The sequence below is a fragment of the Schistocerca americana genome, unplaced genomic scaffold (assembly GCF_021461395.2).
Source record: "Schistocerca americana isolate TAMUIC-IGC-003095 unplaced genomic scaffold, iqSchAmer2.1 HiC_scaffold_119, whole genome shotgun sequence".
In the NCBI taxonomy this organism is placed as follows: domain Eukaryota; kingdom Metazoa; phylum Arthropoda; class Insecta; order Orthoptera; family Acrididae; genus Schistocerca; species Schistocerca americana.
In genome coordinates, this window is record NW_025725253.1 from 182009 (window position 1) to 203136 (window position 21128).

Sequence of the window (21128 nt, forward strand, 5' to 3'; positions counted from 1 at the left end):
TGGTTGCTTGAGGACTTGATGTTGTCTACTACTGATGTGCTCGGTATTCAGTTCGATACGTTTTTAAATTCTGTGTTCTTGAAACTGAAATCTCCCGATCTGTGTGATGCTGTTGTCTCTGTTAATGACGGTGTTCGTAGATTTCGACACCTTAACGGAAATATTAGTAATGTCACTGTGTCTCATGCTGGTTTTGGTCTTCGACAAATCCGCATATTTAACCTCCCGTTTGAAATTCGCAACGACACTATTTCTCGTCACTTGCGGCCTTATGGCACTGTTCTATCTGTAGTGAAAGAGAAATGGTCGTCTGCGTACATATTTCAAGTCGAGAACGGTGTGCGCAGTGTTAAGATGGTGGTCAGGCAGCATATTCCGTCTTTTATTTTGGTAAACGGCCACCGTGCGTTTGTCACGTACAGTGGCCAGCCACAGACTTGCTCATTTTGTAACGGTGTCGGACATTATCGGCAGGATTGTCCGAAGCGCAAACGGCCTGTTCAGCTACCACTTGAGGCCAATTTGCAAGGAGCTAGTTTTGCTTCCGTCGCCGCTACGGTCTTGGGTTCCGCCCCCCCCGCGCCCGCGCGGCGTGCGGCAGATGTTAATCTTGCTGCCGCCGCGGAAGCGATGGATGTGTCTGCTGATGCTACTGTCTCTGATCTTGCGACTACCGGCCAGGAACCTTTGTCCGCGGCTTCGGAAAACGTGCCTGCTGCTCTTCAACCGGTTGTGGGTGCTGTTGTGTCGGAGGCTGTCTCTGACTCCGTGCCGCAATCGGTAACCGATGTTGTTCCGTGCCCTATTTCGGACCCTGTTGCACCTATTGTGTCGCAGTTGGCACCCTCTCCTTCTGTGCCTGCACCCGTCGTTGTACCCTCTGATGTTTCTGGGCCTAATCCTGTTGCGGAATCACGCCATGTTTTTGTGGAACCGAAACCGCAACGGGATGAAGCTCGTTCTCGGAGTTCCAGTAGGCAACGCTTCCGCAGTGTCAGTAGCTCCCCTTCTTACGACGGGGGTTACACGCGGCGTGACCGTAGTCCGTCCCCGGTAGGGCGCCCCCCCGCCTCTTCTTGGGCGTCGCAACGCCGTGCCGCGCGGCGCGACCTCGACGTGGAGCTCCGGCCGCCTCAGGCTTCCGGCTCCGGGCGTCAGCCGCCGCGCAAACAGCAACAACAACAGTCGCCGCGGGCCTCCTCTCGCCACGCGCAGTCAGCTGATCTGAGCGATGCGGCGCAGCAACGTGACGTTGCTGTTCGCCATCTGCGGACTGTGTTAAGCCAACCAGCCTCTGCAGACGTGCCTGTTTTAGCGCCCGACACTGTCTCGGCTGTGACTGCGGCACCTATGTCGACGAAACGGAAGGCTGAGGATGTCCACCGACGTCGCGCTGGTCCTTCTATCCACGACCGCGTGTCGGTGCCTCCCTCCGACGTGCAGATGCCCGTCAGGGATCCTGTGTCGGTCGCTTCTGCCGTGCCAGCTACTGCCACCCTGCCACCCCTCTCCCCCTTCGAGCCTTCGGAGTGGGCGGAGGATGTTGTGGAGGGTGCGGAGACATAGTGTGTGTCCTGTGTACCCCCTCCTCTGTCGTGCACCTGCACATTCCGTGTTTTCTGTGTGTTTTTACTTTTGTGTGTCTTTTAACTGAGTGAGTCTATGACTTACGATTTTAGCCAGTGGAATGTTGTCACTATTAATCTTAACAAGTTGTGCCACCCGTGCAAGTTACTGGCTTTTCAGGCCTTTTTACGTGATCACCGCTGCCATGTTGTCTTTTTACAAGAGGTGACGCGCGATGCACTTGTCTTTTTACACGATTTTAGTGACTTTATTGTTGTTGACAATGTTTTACCGGATTCCAATGCAGGAACTGCCATTTTAGTCCGTTCTGATCTTGCTATTTCCGACGTTGCTATTTTACCAAATGGTCGTGCTGTTAGTTGCACTATACTGGGCGTTGTCTTTGTTAACGTTTATGCCCCGTCTGGGAACGATAAGCCGGCGAGGGCTGTTTTTTATGGGCAGGAATTGTGTGCACTGCTACACCGGAATGTGGATGCTTTAGTTGTCGGCGGCGATTTTAATTGCGTTTTAGATGTTGTCGATCAGGTGCCTCGTCCTAACCTTTGTCGCGAGCTCGGCGACTTGATTCGCAGTTTTCGGCTCGTTGATACGTGGCGTGTTTTAAACCCTGATGTTACCCACTATACTCATTTTTATCCCACGGGGCACAGCCGCCTGGACAGAATTTACATTTCTGCCTCGCTTTCTGCCCGTATTTGCCGCACGGAAATGTTTCCCGTGCTGTTTTCTGATCATTCCGGTTACCTTTGTCAGCTTTTATTGCCTCGTTTTTGTGTTCCCAGACGACAGAATCTGTGGAAATTTAATTGTGCTTTATTGACCGACGACCATTTTGTCCGGTGTTTTACCAATCTGTGGCATAAATTACTCGGGACTCGGCGAGGTGACTGTAGTGTGCTGGAGTGGTGGGTCGGGGAGGCCAAGCCAGTGATAAGGCAGTTTTTAATTGATTTTAGCCGCGAGGCGGCTCGTTGGCGTCGCGCTACGGCCCGCTTCCATCAGGCGTGTTTACAAGACCTCGCGCTGCGCGTGACGTCACAGCCTGCCTTGCTGCCCGCTTTTAAGCAATTTCAGCTGAAGCTTCTCGCTGATTTGCGTGCTGTCAGTAATGGTGTCGTCGTGCGCAGCCAGCCTGCGGGGGTTGTGGCTGGCGAACCTTTGTCGCTTTACCATCTGACCAGGGAACGACGGAGGCGTGCCCGTCTCCACATCAGTACCTGGAAAAAGTGCGACGGTGGACGGACTACTGTCCAGTCCGACATCGAGCGGGATATTTTTAATCATTTTAGTTCCCTTTTCCGTGCGCTGGATGTTGACTGTGATGCGTTGCGGGATTTTTTACAAGTTATACCTCATGTTTTAACTCGTGCGGATAGGACGCATTTAAATGCTGCTTATGTACCTGACGATCTTTCCGACGCTATCCGACGAAGCCCTAAGTGTAAATCGCCTGGTCCCGATGGCATTCCTTCTGAATTTTATTTGAAGTTTTATGATCTTTTTCGTGATGTTTTTGTGGCTCTTTTAAATGAAATACGGGATGGTGCTGTTATCCCTGCTGCGTTTGAGGAGGGGGTAGTGACCTTAGTACCTAAATCGAATGCGACGCCCTGTATTGACGCTGTTCGGCCGATCACCTTACTTAACGCCGATTTTAAGATTGTGACGCGCTGTGTGGTTCAACGTCTTAAAGTTGTTTTACCGTCGGTTCTCAGTGACAGTCAATCATGTGCGGTGCCGGGTCGAAACATTTTTGACGCCGTTCTCGCATATCGCGACTGTATCGGCTTTGTTAAAAGTGCGCGCCTGCCGACAGCTGCCATCTTATTGATTGACTTCAAAAATGCTTTCGACCGCATTAGCCATGTTTACCTCCGCCAGGTTCTTGTGCGGATGGGATTCGGCCTTAAGTTTACGACTGTGGTAAAGCATCTTTTACAGAATGCGACGTCACGAGTTAGTGTCAACGGCCGCTTGACGCCGGCTTTCCGTGTTGAGCGCTCGGTGCGGCAGGGGTGTCCCCTTTCGATGGCCCTGTTTTCTGTAGCCTTAGATCCGTTGCTGCGGATTATCGGCCGCGAATGCCGCGGCATTCAGGTCGGGGCGGACCGCCTCGTTTGTAAGGCATACGCCGACGACCTTGGTGTTTTCCTTGGCCATTCCGATGACGTTGACACTTTATATGGCGCACTGCAACGCTTTGAAAAAGCCACGGGTGCCATAGTCAACCCTGCTAAGACTGTTTGTTTGCCTCTTACACCCCGCGCAAGGTCCTTACAGCGGAACTGGTTCTGCGTCCGCGAACAGCAAAAAGTCCTGGGCGTGCTGTTTTCTTCTCACCCACAACGGATGGAGGCGCTTAATTGGCGGTCCACGCTGCACAAGGTGCGTGCCGTTGCCAAGATCTATGCGGCTCGCACGTTGGCGCTTCGTGATAAGGTGGCCTTGATCAATACTACCATTCTGGCCAGGGCGTGGTATCTCGCACAGGTCCTTCCATTGCCTCGGCAATTGGAACGTGCCCTCAAGCAGGCGGTGTATTGGTTTTTATGGCGAGGTGACATTTTTAAAGTCTCGTATGCCACTTGTACTCTCATCCCGACAGATGGTGGTTTGGGTCTAGTAGATCTACGCGCGAAGTGCTCTGCTCTGTTTTGGAAACGGACCACTGTTGTTATGGAAAAGGCCCCGAACGGTACCACTGCGGCGGTCTTCACTCTGTATCGTCCTCCATCTGCGGCGGCGCCGGTGAATGTCTCGCACATTCCCTTTTTTCTTAATTATGTGCGTCGCTACTATATGGAAAACAGCTACTTGGAGCTCTGTGACGTTCCCAGCCTTCGAGTCAGCGACGTCGCTTCTGCTTTCCGTGGGTCTACTGTGCGTTGTAAGTGGGAGTATCGGCTACCGTGGTATAACTGGGTCACGGTATGGAAAAATCTTGCCAGCAATGTTCTTCCTCCCTCTGTACACGCAGTGTGGTACAAGGTTGTGCATCGTACCTTCCCTACGAATGCGAAGCTCCACTCCATTAATCTCCTCTCGTCTGGAGCTTGTGACCTGTGTGCTGTGGAGGATACGCTTGAACACCGTTTCGTGTGTGGCCATTTTTGCAGTGTTTGGCATACCGCCCGAGATATGGTTCGCCTTATCAATCGGGTGGATACGCGCTCTGTTTTGCCGACAGACGTCTTAATCCCTCAGTGCGCCGCCTACCCGAATACTAAGAAGAATGCCACGGTGTGGCTCCTGGGTCATGCCGTTTTTGCAATGTTTTCCCTGAAATTGACAACCGAATTTGACTTTCTTACATACTTATGGACTCAGCATGAACAAACTGCAGCCATGCCTGGCTATCGTGCAAATTTCGCGAATTTTTTGCAGGTTGCCCTTGCTCATGCTTTTACTCGGATGTCGATGGCTACTTAACATGGTTTGATGATTTGGTATACTCTTCTACTTTGACCGCTCGTGTTGTGTTTTTCCAGGAACGTACAATTATTGAAATTTGTGTAATCAGAGGTACTCTACTTTCTATTCTTTGTGTTCCTTTTCATTTCCGGTATGGTTTACCTTCTCCTTGATTCTGATTATTTTTATGCTGTGGACATCGGCAATTTCTTTTTGCAGAACTTTCTCATGTAGGTCTCCCAAGTGGCGGCAGTACTATCTTTTCGTCTTTTCCTGTATTACCGCGCAGTGCCTTTAATTTCCTTCTTTTAGTTTCACTTCTCCACTTGTTGGACTTTACTCCTCTGCTTTACTGGTGTGGAACTTTCCCAGTAATAGTACACCTGAGGAAGTGGCTTCTTTTTCTAGTTTTGTGTTTTATATTTTTCTATACTGGACTCTTGTTTTTCTGGTGGATTACTTGTCTCCATTTAGAAGATTTTTTGGATTATGGTTTTTTCTTTGCACCTGTCGCTTTTTCCCGACAGACGTCGACATTCCCAAGGATGCTAACGGGGGATACGTTTTCTTTTTCGTCTGTTCGTCGTGGGACATGGAGTCGACAGTACCATTATAGCTCATGAAGCTCGCCAATGGAAGGCGTTTTGTGGAGAGCGACAAGGCCGGGCTATAAGGGGAGATGGGAGGCCCGAAAAAGAAAAAAAAAAAAAAAAAAAAAAAAAAAAAAAAAAAAAAAAAAAAAAAAAAACGTGCTGTTGGCTCCCTTTCATTTACCTTTTTTTTTTTATACCGCCCTCTTTCCATACCACCGTTCTGTTGGGACAAAGATTCTTGCTTAAGCATTTTAATCTACTGTAATGACCATAAGGTGCGAAATTGCAGTAAATATCTCAGTTTGAGGGAGAATGTGCTAACCAAGTTCGCCAGGAAGTCTTTGAAAACGACAAAACAGTACGAATCGGCAGATGTGTTCTGAAATACGTCAGCGCCTGTTGTTGTGTAGCGGTGTACAATTCCTACTTCGATATGTAATTATAAATATATTCCTTAGTCGTCTCGTCTCGTCTCGTCATCTCCTGCAGACGTTTCTTGTGCTTGCGCTGTTATATGGGCCACGACCCGAGCGGCAGCGAGCGGCAGCCGAGCAAAGTCGGGACAAGTCGGGACGGGGACAGGGACAGGAATGGTGCGAATGCACTGCAAATTACGCAAACACCTCGTCTGAGGCGAGGCGAGGAAGCTCACATCGCCAGCAGTGGCGCCCTCCAACAACACTCTGCCACACCCCGCACAGGCCATACGCCGGTCGGCCGCGCGCCAACCCTCCTGCGCTGGACACCAGGGACAAGATGCGTCTTCCGCGAGTGTCGAAGGCTGCACGCGCCAAGCGGATGACAGGAGGTGCAACGAGAAGCTGCGCGTCTCACACACACGGCGGCGCGCCCGCTAATTCGGCAGTCGCTCTGCTGGCACGTCGGATTGCAGAAGGAAGTGCTTACAATTACAACTCTGTTCGTGTTTTATGTTGTAAAGGTGTTAGCTTGTAACGATGTAATGTTAATAAATAAATTTATAAATCTCACAAAAAAAAAAAAAATACACGAAGCGCGTCCTTCCGGCTCATAAGTTTTGGAACTCAGGATTGCGTTCGCGCTAACGTGACGAATTGTCAATAAAAAAAAAATGCGGCTGCTTTCGACCGAAAAGTATGATTTTGTGTGTGTTGGGATAAGAACCGAATGCGAATTCTGCCATGCGCCTACATTATATGGGCGCCAACGGCCATACCATGTTGAGTACACCGGTTCTCGTCCGATCACCGAAGTTAAGCAACATCGGGCGTGGTTAGTACTTGGATGGGTGACCACCTGGGAACACCACGTGCTGTTGGCTCCCTTTCATTTACCTTTTTTTTTTTATACCGCCCTCTTTCCATACCACCGTTCTGTTGGGACAAAGATTCTTGCTTAAGCATTTTAATCTACTGTAATGACCATAAGGTGCGAAATTGCAGTAAATATCTCAGTTTGAGGGAGAATGTGCTAACCAAGTTCGCCAGGAAGTCTTTGAAAACGACAAAACAGTACGAATCGGCAGATGTGTTCTGAAATACGTCAGCGCCTGTTGTTGTGTAGCGGTGTACAATTCCTACTTCGATATGTAATTATAAATATATTCCTTAGTCGTCTCGTCTCGTCTCGTCATCTCCTGCAGACGTTTCTTGTGCTTGCGCTGTTATATGGGCCACGACCCGAGCGGCAGCGAGCGGCAGCCGAGCAAAGTCGGGACAAGTCGGGACGGGGACAGGGACAGGAATGGTGCGAATGCACTGCAAATTACGCAAACACCTCGTCTGAGGCGAGGCGAGGAAGCTCACATCGCCAGCAGTGGCGCCCTCCAACAACACTCTGCCACACCCCGCACAGGCCATACGCCGGTCGGCCGCGCGCCAACCCTCCTGCGCTGGACACCAGGGACAAGATGCGTCTTCCGCGAGTGTCGAAGGCTGCACGCGCCAAGCGGATGACAGGAGGTGCAACGAGAAGCTGCGCGTCTCACACACACGGCGGCGCGCCCGCTAATTCGGCAGTCGCTCTGCTGGCACGTCGGATTGCAGAAGGAAGTGCTTACAATTACAACTCTGTTCGTGTTTTATGTTGTAAAGGTGTTAGCTTGTAACGATGTAATGTTAATAAATAAATTTATAAATCTCACAAAAAAAAAAAAAATACACGAAGCGCGTCCTTCCGGCTCATAAGTTTTGGAACTCAGGATTGCGTTCGCGCTAACGTGACGAATTGTCAATAAAAAAAAAATGCGGCTGCTTTCGACCGAAAAGTATGATTTTGTGTGTGTTGGGATAAGAACCGAATGCGAATTCTGCCATGCGCCTACATTATATGGGCGCCAACGGCCATACCATGTTGAGTACACCGGTTCTCGTCCGATCACCGAAGTTAAGCAACATCGGGCGTGGTTAGTACTTGGATGGGTGACCACCTGGGAACACCACGTGCTGTTGGCTCCCTTTCATTTACCTTTTTTTTTTTATACCGCCCTCTTTCCATACCACCGTTCTGTTGGGACAAAGATTCTTGCTTAAGCATTTTAATCTACTGTAATGACCATAAGGTGCGAAATTGCAGTAAATATCTCAGTTTGAGGGAGAATGTGCTAACCAAGTTCGCCAGGAAGTCTTTGAAAACGACAAAACAGTACGAATCGGCAGATGTGTTCTGAAATACGTCAGCGCCTGTTGTTGTGTAGCGGTGTACAATTCCTACTTCGATATGTAATTATAAATATATTCCTTAGTCGTCTCGTCTCGTCTCGTCATCTCCTGCAGACGTTTCTTGTGCTTGCGCTGTTATATGGGCCACGACCCGAGCGGCAGCGAGCGGCAGCCGAGCAAAGTCGGGACAAGTCGGGACGGGGACAGGGACAGGAATGGTGCGAATGCACTGCAAATTACGCAAACACCTCGTCTGAGGCGAGGCGAGGAAGCTCACATCGCCAGCAGTGGCGCCCTCCAACAACACTCTGCCACACCCCGCACAGGCCATACGCCGGTCGGCCGCGCGCCAACCCTCCTGCGCTGGACACCAGGGACAAGATGCGTCTTCCGCGAGTGTCGAAGGCTGCACGCGCCAAGCGGATGACAGGAGGTGCAACGAGAAGCTGCGCGTCTCACACACACGGCGGCGCGCCCGCTAATTCGGCAGTCGCTCTGCTGGCACGTCGGATTGCAGAAGGAAGTGCTTACAATTACAACTCTGTTCGTGTTTTATGTTGTAAAGGTGTTAGCTTGTAACGATGTAATGTTAATAAATAAATTTATAAATCTCACAAAAAAAAAAAAAAATACACGAAGCGCGTCCTTCCGGCTCATAAGTTTTGGAACTCAGGATTGCGTTCGCGCTAACGTGACGAATTGTCAATAAAAAAAAAATGCGGCTGCTTTCGACCGAAAAGTATGATTTTGTGTGTGTTGGGATAAGAACCGAATGCGAATTCTGCCATGCGCCTACATTATATGGGCGCCAACGGCCATACCATGTTGAGTACACCGGTTCTCGTCCGATCACCGAAGTTAAGCAACATCGGGCGTGGTTAGTACTTGGATGGGTGACCACCTGGGAACACCACGTGCTGTTGGCTCCCTTTCATTTACCTTTTTTTTTTTATACCGCCCTCTTTCCATACCACCGTTCTGTTGGGACAAAGATTCTTGCTTAAGCATTTTAATCTACTGTAATGACCATAAGGTGCGAAATTGCAGTAAATATCTCAGTTTGAGGGAGAATGTGCTAACCAAGTTCGCCAGGAAGTCTTTGAAAACGACAAAACAGTACGAATCGGCAGATGTGTTCTGAAATACGTCAGCGCCTGTTGTTGTGTAGCGGTGTACAATTCCTACTTCGATATGTAATTATAAATATATTCCTTAGTCGTCTCGTCTCGTCTCGTCATCTCCTGCAGACGTTTCTTGTGCTTGCGCTGTTATATGGGCCACGACCCGAGCGGCAGCGAGCGGCAGCCGAGCAAAGTCGGGACAAGTCGGGACGGGGACAGGGACAGGAATGGTGCGAATGCACTGCAAATTACGCAAACACCTCGTCTGAGGCGAGGCGAGGAAGCTCACATCGCCAGCAGTGGCGCCCTCCAACAACACTCTGCCACACCCCGCACAGGCCATACGCCGGTCGGCCGCGCGCCAACCCTCCTGCGCTGGACACCAGGGACAAGATGCGTCTTCCGCGAGTGTCGAAGGCTGCACGCGCCAAGCGGATGACAGGAGGTGCAACGAGAAGCTGCGCGTCTCACACACACGGCGGCGCGCCCGCTAATTCGGCAGTCGCTCTGCTGGCACGTCGGATTGCAGAAGGAAGTGCTTACAATTACAACTCTGTTCGTGTTTTATGTTGTAAAGGTGTTAGCTTGTAACGATGTAATGTTAATAAATAAATTTATAAATCTCACAAAAAAAAAAAAATACACGAAGCGCGTCCTTCCGGCTCATAAGTTTTGGAACTCAGGATTGCGTTCGCGCTAACGTGACGAATTGTCAATAAAAAAAAAATGCGGCTGCTTTCGACCGAAAAGTATGATTTTGTGTGTGTTGGGATAAGAACCGAATGCGAATTCTGCCATGCGCCTACATTATATGGGCGCCAACGGCCATACCATGTTGAGTACACCGGTTCTCGTCCGATCACCGAAGTTAAGCAACATCGGGCGTGGTTAGTACTTGGATGGGTGACCACCTGGGAACACCACGTGCTGTTGGCTCCCTTTCATTTACCTTTTTTTTTTTATACCGCCCTCTTTCCATACCACCGTTCTGTTGGGACAAAGATTCTTGCTTAAGCATTTTAATCTACTGTAATGACCATAAGGTGCGAAATTGCAGTAAATATCTCAGTTTGAGGGAGAATGTGCTAACCAAGTTCGCCAGGAAGTCTTTGAAAACGACAAAACAGTACGAATCGGCAGATGTGTTCTGAAATACGTCAGCGCCTGTTGTTGTGTAGCGGTGTACAATTCCTACTTCGATATGTAATTATAAATATATTCCTTAGTCGTCTCGTCTCGTCTCGTCATCTCCTGCAGACGTTTCTTGTGCTTGCGCTGTTATATGGGCCACGACCCGAGCGGCAGCGAGCGGCAGCCGAGCAAAGTCGGGACAAGTCGGGACGGGGACAGGGACAGGAATGGTGCGAATGCACTGCAAATTACGCAAACACCTCGTCTGAGGCGAGGCGAGGAAGCTCACATCGCCAGCAGTGGCGCCCTCCAACAACACTCTGCCACACCCCGCACAGGCCATACGCCGGTCGGCCGCGCGCCAACCCTCCTGCGCTGGACACCAGGGACAAGATGCGTCTTCCGCGAGTGTCGAAGGCTGCACGCGCCAAGCGGATGACAGGAGGTGCAACGAGAAGCTGCGCGTCTCACACACACGGCGGCGCGCCCGCTAATTCGGCAGTCGCTCTGCTGGCACGTCGGATTGCAGAAGGAAGTGCTTACAATTACAACTCTGTTCGTGTTTTATGTTGTAAAGGTGTTAGCTTGTAACGATGTAATGTTAATAAATAAATTTATAAATCTCACAAAAAAAAAAAAAATACACGAAGCGCGTCCTTCCGGCTCATAAGTTTTGGAACTCAGGATTGCGTTCGCGCTAACGTGACGAATTGTCAATAAAAAAAAAATGCGGCTGCTTTCGACCGAAAAGTATGATTTTGTGTGTGTTGGGATAAGAACCGAATGCGAATTCTGCCATGCGCCTACATTATATGGGCGCCAACGGCCATACCATGTTGAGTACACCGGTTCTCGTCCGATCACCGAAGTTAAGCAACATCGGGCGTGGTTAGTACTTGGATGGGTGACCACCTGGGAACACCACGTGCTGTTGGCTCCCTTTCATTTACCTTTTTTTTTTTATACCGCCCTCTTTCCATACCACCGTTCTGTTGGGACAAAGATTCTTGCTTAAGCATTTTAATCTACTGTAATGACCATAAGGTGCGAAATTGCAGTAAATATCTCAGTTTGAGGGAGAATGTGCTAACCAAGTTCGCCAGGAAGTCTTTGAAAACGACAAAACAGTACGAATCGGCAGATGTGTTCTGAAATACGTCAGCGCCTGTTGTTGTGTAGCGGTGTACAATTCCTACTTCGATATGTAATTATAAATATATTCCTTAGTCGTCTCGTCTCGTCTCGTCATCTCCTGCAGACGTTTCTTGTGCTTGCGCTGTTATATGGGCCACGACCCGAGCGGCAGCGAGCGGCAGCCGAGCAAAGTCGGGACAAGTCGGGACGGGGACAGGGACAGGAATGGTGCGAATGCACTGCAAATTACGCAAACACCTCGTCTGAGGCGAGGCGAGGAAGCTCACATCGCCAGCAGTGGCGCCCTCCAACAACACTCTGCCACACCCCGCACAGGCCATACGCCGGTCGGCCGCGCGCCAACCCTCCTGCGCTGGACACCAGGGACAAGATGCGTCTTCCGCGAGTGTCGAAGGCTGCACGCGCCAAGCGGATGACAGGAGGTGCAACGAGAAGCTGCGCGTCTCACACACACGGCGGCGCGCCCGCTAATTCGGCAGTCGCTCTGCTGGCACGTCGGATTGCAGAAGGAAGTGCTTACAATTACAACTCTGTTCGTGTTTTATGTTGTAAAGGTGTTAGCTTGTAACGATGTAATGTTAATAAATAAATTTATAAATCTCACAAAAAAAAAAAAAATACACGAAGCGCGTCCTTCCGGCTCATAAGTTTTGGAACTCAGGATTGCGTTCGCGCTAACGTGACGAATTGTCAATAAAAAAAAAATGCGGCTGCTTTCGACCGAAAAGTATGATTTTGTGTGTGTTGGGATAAGAACCGAATGCGAATTCTGCCATGCGCCTACATTATATGGGCGCCAACGGCCATACCATGTTGAGTACACCGGTTCTCGTCCGATCACCGAAGTTAAGCAACATCGGGCGTGGTTAGTACTTGGATGGGTGACCACCTGGGAACACCACGTGCTGTTGGCTCCCTTTCATTTACCTTTTTTTTTTTATACCGCCCTCTTTCCATACCACCGTTCTGTTGGGACAAAGATTCTTGCTTAAGCATTTTAATCTACTGTAATGACCATAAGGTGCGAAATTGCAGTAAATATCTCAGTTTGAGGGAGAATGTGCTAACCAAGTTCGCCAGGAAGTCTTTGAAAACGACAAAACAGTACGAATCGGCAGATGTGTTCTGAAATACGTCAGCGCCTGTTGTTGTGTAGCGGTGTACAATTCCTACTTCGATATGTAATTATAAATATATTCCTTAGTCGTCTCGTCTCGTCTCGTCATCTCCTGCAGACGTTTCTTGTGCTTGCGCTGTTATATGGGCCACGACCCGAGCGGCAGCGAGCGGCAGCCGAGCAAAGTCGGGACAAGTCGGGACGGGGACAGGGACAGGAATGGTGCGAATGCACTGCAAATTACGCAAACACCTCGTCTGAGGCGAGGCGAGGAAGCTCACATCGCCAGCAGTGGCGCCCTCCAACAACACTCTGCCACACCCCGCACAGGCCATACGCCGGTCGGCCGCGCGCCAACCCTCCTGCGCTGGACACCAGGGACAAGATGCGTCTTCCGCGAGTGTCGAAGGCTGCACGCGCCAAGCGGATGACAGGAGGTGCAACGAGAAGCTGCGCGTCTCACACACACGGCGGCGCGCCCGCTAATTCGGCAGTCGCTCTGCTGGCACGTCGGATTGCAGAAGGAAGTGCTTACAATTACAACTCTGTTCGTGTTTTATGTTGTAAAGGTGTTAGCTTGTAACGATGTAATGTTAATAAATAAATTTATAAATCTCACAAAAAAAAAAAAAAATACACGAAGCGCGTCCTTCCGGCTCATAAGTTTTGGAACTCAGGATTGCGTTCGCGCTAACGTGACGAATTGTCAATAAAAAAAAAATGCGGCTGCTTTCGACCGAAAAGTATGATTTTGTGTGTGTTGGGATAAGAACCGAATGCGAATTCTGCCATGCGCCTACATTATATGGGCGCCAACGGCCATACCATGTTGAGTACACCGGTTCTCGTCCGATCACCGAAGTTAAGCAACATCGGGCGTGGTTAGTACTTGGATGGGTGACCACCTGGGAACACCACGTGCTGTTGGCTCCCTTTCATTTACCTTTTTTTTTTTATACCGCCCTCTTTCCATACCACCGTTCTGTTGGGACAAAGATTCTTGCTTAAGCATTTTAATCTACTGTAATGACCATAAGGTGCGAAATTGCAGTAAATATCTCAGTTTGAGGGAGAATGTGCTAACCAAGTTCGCCAGGAAGTCTTTGAAAACGACAAAACAGTACGAATCGGCAGATGTGTTCTGAAATACGTCAGCGCCTGTTGTTGTGTAGCGGTGTACAATTCCTACTTCGATATGTAATTATAAATATATTCCTTAGTCGTCTCGTCTCGTCTCGTCATCTCCTGCAGACGTTTCTTGTGCTTGCGCTGTTATATGGGCCACGACCCGAGCGGCAGCGAGCGGCAGCCGAGCAAAGTCGGGACAAGTCGGGACGGGGACAGGGACAGGAATGGTGCGAATGCACTGCAAATTACGCAAACACCTCGTCTGAGGCGAGGCGAGGAAGCTCACATCGCCAGCAGTGGCGCCCTCCAACAACACTCTGCCACACCCCGCACAGGCCATACGCCGGTCGGCCGCGCGCCAACCCTCCTGCGCTGGACACCAGGGACAAGATGCGTCTTCCGCGAGTGTCGAAGGCTGCACGCGCCAAGCGGATGACAGGAGGTGCAACGAGAAGCTGCGCGTCTCACACACACGGCGGCGCGCCCGCTAATTCGGCAGTCGCTCTGCTGGCACGTCGGATTGCAGAAGGAAGTGCTTACAATTACAACTCTGTTCGTGTTTTATGTTGTAAAGGTGTTAGCTTGTAACGATGTAATGTTAATAAATAAATTTATAAATCTCACAAAAAAAAAAAAATACACGAAGCGCGTCCTTCCGGCTCATAAGTTTTGGAACTCAGGATTGCGTTCGCGCTAACGTGACGAATTGTCAATAAAAAAAAAATGCGGCTGCTTTCGACCGAAAAGTATGATTTTGTGTGTGTTGGGATAAGAACCGAATGCGAATTCTGCCATGCGCCTACATTATATGGGCGCCAACGGCCATACCATGTTGAGTACACCGGTTCTCGTCCGATCACCGAAGTTAAGCAACATCGGGCGTGGTTAGTACTTGGATGGGTGACCACCTGGGAACACCACGTGCTGTTGGCTCCCTTTCATTTACCTTTTTTTTTTTATACCGCCCTCTTTCCATACCACCGTTCTGTTGGGACAAAGATTCTTGCTTAAGCATTTTAATCTACTGTAATGACCATAAGGTGCGAAATTGCAGTAAATATCTCAGTTTGAGGGAGAATGTGCTAACCAAGTTCGCCAGGAAGTCTTTGAAAACGACAAAACAGTACGAATCGGCAGATGTGTTCTGAAATACGTCAGCGCCTGTTGTTGTGTAGCGGTGTACAATTCCTACTTCGATATGTAATTATAAATATATTCCTTAGTCGTCTCGTCTCGTCTCGTCATCTCCTGCAGACGTTTCTTGTGCTTGCGCTGTTATATGGGCCACGACCCGAGCGGCAGCGAGCGGCAGTCGAGCAAAGTCGGGACAAGTCGGGACGGGGACAGGGACAGGAATGGTGCGAATGCACTGCAAATTACGCAAACACCTCGTCTGAGGCGAGGCGAGGAAGCTCACATCGCCAGCAGTGGCGCCCTCCAACAACACTCTGCCACACCCCGCACAGGCCATACGCCGGTCGGCCGCGCGCCAACCCTCCTGCGCTGGACACCAGGGACAAGATGCGTCTTCCGCGAGTGTCGAAGGCTGCACGCGCCAAGCGGATGACAGGAGGTGCAACGAGAAGCTGCGCGTCTCACACACACGGCGGCGCGCCCGCTAATTCGGCAGTCGCTCTGCTGGCACGTCGGATTGCAGAAGGAAGTGCTTACAATTACAACTCTGTTCGTGTTTTATGTTGTAAAGGTGTTAGCTTGTAACGATGTAATGTTAATAAATAAATTTATAAATCTCACAAAAAAAAAAAAAAAATACACGAAGCGCGTCCTTCCGGCTCATAAGTTTTGGAACTCAGGATTGCGTTCGCGCTAACGTGACGAATTGTCAATAAAAAAAAAATGCGGCTGCTTTCGACCGAAAAGTATGATTTTGTGTGTGTTGGGATAAGAACCGAATGCGAATTCTGCCATGCGCCTACATTATATGGGCGCCAACGGCCATACCATGTTGAGTACACCGGTTCTCGTCCGATCACCGAAGTTAAGCAACATCGGGCGTGGTTAGTACTTGGATGGGTGACCACCTGGGAACACCACGTGCTGTTGGCTCCCTTTCATTTACCTTTTTTTTTTTATACCGCCCTCTTTCCATACCACCGTTCTGTTGGGACAAAGATTCTTGCTTAAGCATTTTAATCTACTGTAATGACCATAAGGTGCGAAATTGCAGTAAATATCTCAGTTTGAGGGAGAATGTGCTAACCAAGTTCGCCAGGAAGTCTTTGAAAACGACAAAACAGTACGAATCGGCAGATGTGTTCTGAAATACGTCAGCGCCTGTTGTTGTGTAGCGGTGTACAATTCCTACTTCGATATGTAATTATAAATATATTCCTTAGTCGTCTCGTCTCGTCTCGTCATCTGCTGCAGACGTTTCTTGTGCTTGCGCTGTTATATGGGCCACGACCCGAGCGGCAGCGAGCGGCAGCCGAGCAAAGTCGGGACAAGTCGGGACGGGGACAGGGACAGGAATGGTGCGAATGCACTGCAAATTACGCAAACACCTCGTCTGAGGCGAGGCGAGGAAGCTCACATCGCCAGCAGTGGCGCCCTCCAACAACACTCTGCCACACCCCGCACAGGCCATACGCCGGTCGGCCGCGCGCCAACCCTCCTGCGCTGGACACCAGGGACAAGATGCGTCTTCCGCGAGTGTCGAAGGCTGCACGCGCCAAGCGGATGACAGGAGGTGCAACGAGAAGCTGCGCGTCTCACACACACGGCGGCGCGCCCGCTAATTCGGCAGTCGCTCTGCTGGCACGTCGGATTGCAGAAGGAAGTGCTTACAATTACAACTCTGTTCGTGTTTTATGTTGTAAAGGTGTTAGCTTGTAACGATGTAATGTTAATAAATAAATTTATAAATCTCACAAAAAAAAAAAAAATACACGAAGCGCGTCCTTCCGGCTCATAAGTTTTGGAACTCAGGATTGCGTTCGCGCTAACGTGACGAATTGTCAATAAAAAAAAAATGCGGCTGCTTTCGACCGAAAAGTATGATTTTGTGTGTGTTGGGATAAGAACCGAATGCGAATTCTGCCATGCGCCTACATTATATGGGCGCCAACGGCCATACCATGTTGAGTACACCGGTTCTCGTCCGATCACCGAAGTTAAGCAACATCGGGCGTGGTTAGTACTTGGATGGGTGACCACCTGGGAACACCACGTGCTGTTGGCTCCCTTTCATTTACCTTTTTTTTTTTATACCGCCCTCTTTCCATACCACCGTTCTGTTGGGACAAAGATTCTTGCTTAAGCATTTTAATCTACTGTAATGACCATAAGGTGCGAAATTGCAGTAAATATCTCAGTTTGAGGGAGAATGTGCTAACCAAGTTCGCCAGGAAGTCTTTGAAAACGACAAAACAGTACGAATCGGCAGATGTGTTCTGAAATACGTCAGCGCCTGTTGTTGTGTAGCGGTGTACAATTCCTACTTCGATATGTAATTATAAATATATTCCTTAGTCGTCTCGTCTCGTCTCGTCATCTCCTGCAGACGTTTCTTGTGCTTGCGCTGTTATATGGGCCACGACCCGAGCGGCAGCGAGCGGCAGCCGAGCAAAGTCGGGACAAGTCGGGACGGGGACAGGGACAGGAATGGTGCGAATGCACTGCAAATTACGCAAACACCTCGTCTGAGGCGAGGCGAGGAAGCTCACATCGCCAGCAGTGGCGCCCTCCAACAACACTCTGCCACACCCCGCACAGGCCATACGCCGGTCGGCCGCGCGCCAACCCTCCTGCGCTGGACACCAGGGACAAGATGCGTCTTCCGCGAGTGTCGAAGGCTGCACGCGCCAAGCGGATGACAGGAGGTGCAACGAGAAGCTGCGCGTCTCACACACACGGCGGCGCGCCCGCTAATTCGGCAGTCGCTCTGCTGGCACGTCGGATTGCAGAAGGAAGTGCTTACAATTACAACTCTGTTCGTGTTTTATGTTGTAAAGGTGTTAGCTTGTAACGATGTAATGTTAATAAATAAATTTATAAATCTCACAAAAAAAAAAAAAATACACGAAGCGCGTCCTTCCGGCTCATAAGTTTTGGAACTCAGGATTGCGTTCGCGCTAACGTGACGAATTGTCAATAAAAAAAAAATGCGGCTGCTTTCGACCGAAAAGTATGATTTTGTGTGTGTTGGGATAAGAACCGAATGCGAATTCTGCCATGCGCCTACATTATATGGGCGCCAACGGCCATACCATGTTGAGTACACCGGTTCTCGTCCGATCACCGAAGTTAAGCAACATCGGGCGTGGTTAGTACTTGGATGGGTGACCACCTGGGAACACCACGTGCTGTTGGCTCCCTTTCATTTACCTTTTTTTTTTTATACCGCCCTCTTTCCATACCACCGTTCTGTTGGGACAAAGATTCTTGCTTAAGCATTTTAATCTACTGTAATGACCATAAGGTGCGAAATTGCAGTAAATATCTCAGTTTGAGGGAGAATGTGCTAACCAAGTTCGCCAGGAAGTCTTTGAAAACGACAAAACAGTACGAATCGGCAGATGTGTTCTGAAATACGTCAGCGCCTGTTGTTGTGTAGCGGTGTACAATTCCTACTTCGATATGTAATTATAAATATATTCCTTAGTCGTCTCGTCTCGTCTCGTCATCTCCTGCAGACGTTTCTTGTGCTTGCGCTGTTATATGGGCCACGACCCGAGCGGCAGCGAGCGGCAGCCGAGCAAAGTCGGGACAAGTCGGGACGGGGACAGGGACAGGAATGGTGCGAATGCACTGCAAATTACGCAAACACCTCGTCTGAGGCGAGGCGAGGAAGCTCACATCGCCAGCAGTGGCGCCCTCCAACAACACTCTGCCACACCCCGCACAGGCCATACGCCGGTCGGCCGCGCGCCAACCCTCCTGCGCTGGACACCAGGGACAAGATGCGTCTTCCGCGAGTGTCGAAGGCTGCACGCGCCAAGCGGATGACAGGAGGTGCAACGAGAAGCTGCGCGTCTCACACACACGGCGGCGCGCCCGCTAATTCGGCAGTCGCTCTGCTGGCACGTCGGATTGCAGAAGGAAGTGCTTACAATTACAACTCTGTTCGTGTTTTATGTTGTAAAGGTGTTAGCTTGTAACGATGTAATGTTAATAAATAAATTTATAAATCTCACAAAAAAAAAAAAAATACACGAAGCGCGTCCTTCCGGCTCATAAGTTTTGGAACTCAGGATTGCGTTCGCGCTAACGTGACGAATTGTCAATAAAAAAAAAAATGCGGCTGCTTTCGACCGAAAAGTATGATTTTGTGTGTGTTGGGATAAGAACCGAATGCGAATTCTGCCATGCGCCTACATTATATGGGCGCCAACGGCCATACCATGTTGAGTACACCGGTTCTCGTCCGATCACCGAAGTTAAGCAACATCGGGCGTGGTTAGTACTTGGATGGGTGACCACCTGGGAACACCACGTGCTGTTGGCTCCCTTTCATTTACCTTTTTTTTTTTATACCGCCCTCTTTCCATACCACCGTTCTGTTGGGACAAAGATTCTTGCTTAAGCATTTTAATCTACTGTAATGACCATAAGGTGCGAAATTGCAGTAAATATCTCAGTTTGAGGGAGAATGTGCTAACCAAGTTCGCCAGGAAGTCTTTGAAAACGACAAAACAGTACGAATCGGCAGATGTGTTCTGAAATACGTCAGCGCCTGTTGTTGTGTAGCGGTGTACAATTCCTACTTCGATATGTAATTATAAATATATTCCTTAGTCGTCTCGTCTCGTCTCGTCATCTCCTGCAGACGTTTCTTGTGCTTGCGCTGTTATATGGGCCACGACCCGAGCGGCAGCGAGCGGCAGCCGAGCAAAGTCGGGACAAGTCGGGACGGGGACAGGGACAGGAATGGTGCGAATGCACTGCAAATTACGCAAACACCTCGTCTGAGGCGAGGCGAGGAAGCTCACATCGCCAGCAGTGGCGCCCTCCAACAACACTCTGCCACACCCCGCACAGGCCATACGCCGGTCGGCCGCGCGCCAACCCTCCTGCGCTGGACACCAGGGACAAGATGCGTCTTCCGCGAGTGTCGAAGGCTGCACGCGCCAAGCGGATGACAGGAGGTGCAACGAGAAGCTGCGCGTCTCACACACACGGCGGCGCGCCCGCTAATTCGGCAGTCGCTCTGCTGGCACGTCGGATTGCAGAAGGAAGTGCTTACAATTACAACTCTGTTCGTGTTTTATGTTGTAAAGGTGTTAGCTTGTAACGATGTAATGTTAATAAATAAATTTATAAATCTCACAAAAAAAAAAAAAATACACGAAGCGCGTCCTTCCGGCTCATAAGTTTTGGAACTCAGGATTGCGTTCGCGCTAACGTGACGAATTGTCAATAAAAAAAAAATGCGGCTGCTTTCGACCGAAAAGTATGATTTTGTGTGTGTTGGGATAAGAACCGAATGCGAATTCTGCCATGCGCCTACATTATATGGGCGCCAACGGCCATACCATGTTGAGTACACCGGTTCTCGTCCGATCACCGAAGTTAAGCAACATCGGGCGTGGTTAGTACTTGGATGGGTGACCACCTGGGAACACCACGTGCTGTTGGCTCCCTTTCATTTACCTTTTTTTTTTTATACCGCCCTCTTTCCATACCACCGTTCTGTTGGGACAAAGATTCTTGCTTAAGCATTTTAATCTACTGTAATGACCATAAGGTGCGAAATTGCAGTAAATATCTCAGTTTGAGGGAGAATGTGCTAACCAAGTTCGCCAGGAAGTCTTTGAAAACGACAAAACAGTACGAATCGGCAGATGTGTTCTGAAATACGTCAGCGCCTGTTGTTGTGTAGCGGTGTACAATTCCTACTTCGATATGTAATTATAAATATATTCCTTAGTCGTCTCGTCTCGTCTCGTCATCTCCTGCAGACGTTTCTTGTGCTTGCGCTGTTATATGGGCCACGACCCGAGCGGCAGCGAGCGGCAGCCGAGCAAAGTCGGGACAAGTCGGGACGGGGACAGGGACAGGAATGGTGCGAATGCACTGCAAATTACGCAAACACCTCGTCTGAGGCGAGGCGAGGAAGCTCACATCGCCAGCAGTGGCGCCCTCCAACAACACTCTGCCACACCCCGCACAGGCCATACGCCGGTCGGCCGCGCGCCAACCCTCCTGCGCTGGACACCAGGGACAAGATGCGTCTTCCGCGAGTGTCGAAGGCTGCACGCGCCAAGCGGATGACAGGAGGTGCAAC

At 50.0% G+C, this 21128-nt stretch overlaps 13 non-coding genes across 13 annotated transcripts; all 13 read left to right on the forward strand.

Annotated features, from left to right (window-relative positions):
• Positions 1-6775: 6775 nt before the first annotated feature.
• Positions 6776-6894, forward strand: LOC124562926. Its single transcript, XR_006969731.1, has one exon. It is a non-coding gene; the product is annotated as a 5S ribosomal RNA (ribosomal RNA).
• A 1013-nt stretch (positions 6895-7907) lies between these two features.
• LOC124562928 lies at positions 7908-8026 on the forward strand. The gene has a single exon (XR_006969733.1). It is a non-coding gene; the product is annotated as a 5S ribosomal RNA (ribosomal RNA).
• A 1014-nt stretch (positions 8027-9040) lies between these two features.
• On the forward strand, positions 9041-9159 carry LOC124562929. Its single transcript, XR_006969734.1, has one exon. It is a non-coding gene; the product is annotated as a 5S ribosomal RNA (ribosomal RNA).
• Positions 9160-10171: 1012 nt separating this feature from the next.
• LOC124562930 lies at positions 10172-10290 on the forward strand. Its single transcript, XR_006969735.1, has one exon. It is a non-coding gene; the product is annotated as a 5S ribosomal RNA (ribosomal RNA).
• Positions 10291-11303: 1013 nt separating this feature from the next.
• Positions 11304-11422, forward strand: LOC124562932. The gene has a single exon (XR_006969736.1). It is a non-coding gene; the product is annotated as a 5S ribosomal RNA (ribosomal RNA).
• Positions 11423-12435: 1013 nt separating this feature from the next.
• On the forward strand, positions 12436-12554 carry LOC124562933. The gene has a single exon (XR_006969737.1). It is a non-coding gene; the product is annotated as a 5S ribosomal RNA (ribosomal RNA).
• A 1014-nt stretch (positions 12555-13568) lies between these two features.
• Positions 13569-13687, forward strand: LOC124562934. Its single transcript, XR_006969738.1, has one exon. It is a non-coding gene; the product is annotated as a 5S ribosomal RNA (ribosomal RNA).
• Positions 13688-14699: 1012 nt separating this feature from the next.
• Positions 14700-14818, forward strand: LOC124562935. The gene has a single exon (XR_006969739.1). It is a non-coding gene; the product is annotated as a 5S ribosomal RNA (ribosomal RNA).
• A 1015-nt stretch (positions 14819-15833) lies between these two features.
• On the forward strand, positions 15834-15952 carry LOC124562936. The gene has a single exon (XR_006969740.1). It is a non-coding gene; the product is annotated as a 5S ribosomal RNA (ribosomal RNA).
• Positions 15953-16965: 1013 nt separating this feature from the next.
• LOC124562937 lies at positions 16966-17084 on the forward strand. The gene has a single exon (XR_006969741.1). It is a non-coding gene; the product is annotated as a 5S ribosomal RNA (ribosomal RNA).
• A 1013-nt stretch (positions 17085-18097) lies between these two features.
• LOC124562938 lies at positions 18098-18216 on the forward strand. The gene has a single exon (XR_006969742.1). It is a non-coding gene; the product is annotated as a 5S ribosomal RNA (ribosomal RNA).
• Positions 18217-19230: 1014 nt separating this feature from the next.
• Positions 19231-19349, forward strand: LOC124562940. Its single transcript, XR_006969744.1, has one exon. It is a non-coding gene; the product is annotated as a 5S ribosomal RNA (ribosomal RNA).
• A 1013-nt stretch (positions 19350-20362) lies between these two features.
• On the forward strand, positions 20363-20481 carry LOC124562941. Its single transcript, XR_006969745.1, has one exon. It is a non-coding gene; the product is annotated as a 5S ribosomal RNA (ribosomal RNA).
• The last annotated feature ends 647 nt before the right edge of the window (positions 20482-21128 follow it).